Below are 5,177 nucleotides of genomic sequence, written 5' to 3' on the forward strand. Positions count from 1 at the left end.
TAGAAGGAGAAGCGTCTGTATGAATGTCTATTTGAAATCATCTTCACTACAGCTTAATTCACAAAATTTACCAGTCGTTTTGCCAATTTAAAAGCGCTCGGTCGTTTTAAAATACTAAAAAAGACCATATAGCAAAGAACAAGGCTAAAAATACTACTAAAATAATTTAAAATTATTTTCAAAATACATACTGTTTATCACTGCTATATGTAATTTATTCAACTTTTCGATGCAAACTGAGTCATTGTTTATAAAATAGCCTTTGCCTCACAGAGTATGTTTGTCCACTGAGGTGGACAGCCGTCCCCAGAGTGTTAAACAGTCGTCTTTATCAAAATGTTTATGGTAGAGATTGTTCTAGAAGAATATCTCGGGACAACGAAATATTAGTAGTAACATAATAAGACTTTGATAGATAGGCCACATATACTGTAGTTGTTTGGATATAATGTTATGTTGTGTCTCGAGTCTGTAAATACGATTATCTCTTCATTGCTTGTATATAAAAGTATTAATCTCGCTAATTCAAGATACACGTGTGGACTCATCTTTTATCATTGGAGACGTGACTCTGTGCCATTCAGTATTAACAAAACATTTCATTGTTTAAGAGATAAGCATTGATTATTAGGTACTGAGAACAAGTTTTATCTTGACCAAAATGTTTATACATACATATATTTGGTTTCTGGAACTATCTGGAGATATTGAATATTTTTGGAACTTAGGGGGGCGTCGTTATTAATCACGTAAGGTTTTAGGAGGGGGGGGGATTTTGACACAAAATATCACGTGGGGAGGGAGGGGTATTGTAAGATATCACGTGTATTTATTTTTAACTTTTTGTTTTAAAAAAACCCAAAATTTTACCATAATTTTTTCGTAACTAAAAATAAAACATTTCATCATCCTTTCAATATATACTATAATTGACCATTAATATTGCAAAAATCTTGAATCCTAGAAATTTGTATAAAGTTAACAAATACCTTCATATTATTTATCATTTTAAAAGTTACATTGGTTACCAAAGTTGCAAAAGTTTTTATTCCTGATAATTTCTTCCGACGATCTAGTTTTTGTACCTATCTTAGACAATTTGGACCACCAGGAGATAATTTCATACTATCTATTTGCGTACCTATAAACAGTTCTGCAGTTTATGTTCTCGCAATATTGTGTAAAAAATTCCATCCATTCTCCGAGCACATCATGGCATCTGATCATGCATGTTTGAACATACTATGTAAATAAAAAAAAATTACGTTGATATTGTAGATGAAGGGTTGGCAAGCTCTATATCTCTTATCATAAATCTTTTTTAAATTGCTCAGATAGATAAGGGTAAAGATAGTTTATTCATTTTCGTTAAGAATCAATGGTGTCTTGGAATTGGATCGAGTGGCAATCTTCTTTTGAATTTTTTACAGTTTTTTTGTTACAAAAGATTTTTCTAGGATTGAAAATTGGATCGTTGTCCAAAATTTGATGGTTTTTCAATTTGTCTCCGTGATCAGGATAATTAGGTTAATAAACCCTAAACAGCTTCAAAAAGGAGGTTTTACATTTAATTTTAATATATCCTGTATAGTATGTGTGTTGGTATCCTGATGTCTTCAGCAAGTTTGGGACATATTTTGATGCTCCTAGGCGATTTTGATGGACGATACAAAACTTATAAATTCTGGCACCACAGTTAACTAGTTATTATTTTTTTTATATATTGCAATCGGCTTGAAAAAGGCGTTCAGTAATTCTGGTGACTAATGTGAAATTACAGAAAATTGATAAGTTGGTTTGGATGATTTTCCAGTTTAGTTTTGTACTTACATGCAAATCTTCTGATATTTTCTTCTGAGTTCTTCTGTCTTTTTTATTTTCATATAATTGCAATCAGCTTGAAAAAGGCATTTAGTAATTCTGGTGACCAATGTGTAGAGATTTTGAAATGCTACCCCATGTGATGATCATTTTAAGTTTGAAAATTGATGAGTTGAAATTACATAAAAATGCATAAAGTTGGTTTGGATGATTGTTCGGTCTAGTCTTGTACTTAGATCCAAGTCTTCTGATTTCTTTTTCTACTGTCATCATAGACAAATGGAGGTCTTAGTGGATAAACCAAGCCCTTTTTATTTTCATATAATTGCAATCTGTTTGAAAAGGCATTCAATCATTCTGGTGACTCAATGTGTAGAGATTTTAAAATGCTACCCCCAGTGGTGATCATCTCTTCAAGTAATTACATGATTCTTTATCTCGATTTCTGTCAGTGAACGTTTTAAACAGAAATTCATATATAAAACAGAAACTTTCTGTGAAAGCTCAAATCTAACACTCATTTTTTGATATATTATTTTTAATGTAATTAATTTTCTTATTTTTTCCCACCTTCCCTTACTACAGTTCCCAATTTCATTAATCATTTTTAACCTGTTCGATAACTGGTTAATTATCGTCTTTTAGGAAGTTTTTTAATGAACTCCAATTAGATTGTTCTATTTTTTTCAAATGAGATGAGATTACAGAAAATGATTAAGTTGGTTTGGATGATCTTCCAGTCTAGTCCTTTATTAGATCAAAGTTTTCTGATTTTTCTAAGATCTTCTGTCACCATAGGCAAATGGGAGCCTTGGTGGATAAGCCAAACCCTTGGTGGTGAATGGATGGCTTCAATATTTTTTTAAGAATTTTATTTGTGACTTTTGAAAATTGTTTATGTCGATTACTGTTAGCTTGATAAATCTAAAGTGTTGTTCTTTTCTGGAGTATTCTGGAGATGTTTGAAGAAAGCAGGCCTTTAGCAAGTTGGTTTGGATGATTTTTCAGTCTATTCTTGTACTTTGTTCTAATTACTTTTCCCACCGTATACGTAATGGAGTCTTGGTGAATAAGCCAAGTGGAGAATGGGCTCCTCTAATATTTTTTTAAGAATTTTATTTTGTGACTTGCAAATTGTTTAAATGTTGAAATCCCATTGTAAATCTGTTTGGATTTCATTCATCTAATTCTGATCATTCTTGATTCACCTAAAACTTGATCTTACAGAAAATTTTCTTTAGTCTTGGCAGTTGCCAATATCTTGGCTCGACAAATATTGTCAATATCGAGTACACGAACTGTTGCCACATGATTATCTCAATTTTCTATTATCATTTTACTATCTAGCTCGAAGTCTAAATTATCTTGAAACGAGAATCGTTTGTCCTACAGCATTGTGACCTCAATCAATACACCGTTCCACAAGAGCGGAGCTTATTGCGAACTGGAGCAATATGCTCTCTGCCCACCTCTCCCGCACACAACACCGGGCACAAAAATGCGATAAAATAAAAATAAAACTCTTACACGTGGTTGTTATTTGTTAGCCATAACAATAACCAGTTCTAGATAGAGCACACCTAATAGTGAAACTAATCATAATTGTTTATCTCGAAGTAAAGGATATAATTGTAATGTTGGAACCAGGTCCGCGCTAGATAGTTTTTTTTCCTAAACTTCCAGAAGTTTGATTTCGTGAAATAATCCGACTTGCTATTTTTTTTTCGACGTTTCCAGTATTTTGAATCGTATGAGACCATCTTTGTTATAGGTTGGGAAATCGTTTTTATTAGTTTTTGGTAAAGATCGGCCGGGTCGATTTTCGTAATTGAATGGTGATTTTTTTTGGCGATTTTGATGATACCTTGTCGAACGATAGATTTCGAAGAATTCCTGTGAAGAAGTGTATATGCGTTCTCTGGCGTTTCATAGGCAGCTACTGATTACAGTTGCTGTCCACACTTCAATAAACACATTTTTAGAACATGGAAATGATATGTGTGTTAAACAGGTTAATTTGATTTATACAATTACAGATATTATAAGTAACTATGTTTGAAGACATCCATTGGAAATTGCATTGATTATGTTTTAATGACAGCCAATTTTTTTTTTTTTTTTTTTAGAAATTAATAGTTGAACATTTAACCTAAATAGTGTACCTGAAGTCGAAAGCGCATGACGTCACCATAAAGGGTCACGTATATTAGTATTATTATTTTTTTTTTTTTGAAAAATTCAAAAAGCAAGAAAACTGCGATAAAATGTGTTAAACCAAGAGAATTAAAAAAAAAATCATATAAACATTTACCTAAATTTTTATTAGGTCTAGTATGTGTACGTATCACGAAGTTTTTGCAACTTGCCTTAAGGCACAATGCTACTTACAACTAGTTAATTTTAGATTTCTTGTCATAAACCTTTATCACAAATAGAGTGCAATATAGATTTACATACAGCATATCAAATTGTTTTAATTTGTATTTTCATATTCAGCCTCTGATAATAGATAATGTCCATAGAACCATAATGTCTTCGTACATTGTGAAAACACAAAGTGCAATTTATTCTTTGCATTGTCCATAACTAAAAGGTTTCTAGATTAAAAACGATAAGAGAACTAAATATCATCTATTGTGTTATACAACATTAAATAACATTATTATAATTGTGGTTAATGATGTTGAAAACAATAACTCTTTTCACATTCAGTGCCTATACCTTTCACCGCTCTACTTGCGAATATTCCACTTCGATTACCGTTGTTAAATTTTTTTATTTGCAGAAGGCAATGTGGTTTAAATTACATACACATTTGCCGAACTTGTACAGAGTATAGCTGGTTAACACGTAAGCGCCACGATAATATTAAAAAACATGTCACATGAGCTATAGTAACTTGATTAGATGATAATCTAGTAAATGTATCATTGACTGCTTGTATTTCTTTTTTACTTTTTCGCTGGCGATATAATCTCATTCTTTGAACAGCTGTAATATCTGTCTTGCCTAAAAAATATTTTCATTTTAATAACTTCAAAGATTTATAGAAACTACGAATAATATAGAAATAATTTCTAATCCATAAACTTAAGTTTGTACACGGCACAAATGCTTAATTTGTTTTATTATTTTCAAGGAACAGGGTAAAATATTCTGATTTTAGGCATTTTTCATTAAATCAAGATTTGTACTACGATGTAACTTTAACATGTTTATTTATTTATGCCGATTTTTTTTTGATATCTATTCAATTCAACGACAGATCTCTATTCACATACACGATGCCTAATCACAATCGACCCGTATAGAAATGATTTCATCGAGAGCGCAATCATCATCATTTCATCGATGAA

This window comes from Ctenocephalides felis, unplaced genomic scaffold (assembly GCF_003426905.1).
Source record: "Ctenocephalides felis isolate EL2017-DRISC unplaced genomic scaffold, ASM342690v1 CF-g0.4_SCAFFOLD_03571, whole genome shotgun sequence".
Lineage (NCBI taxonomy): Eukaryota > Metazoa > Arthropoda > Insecta > Siphonaptera > Pulicidae > Ctenocephalides > Ctenocephalides felis.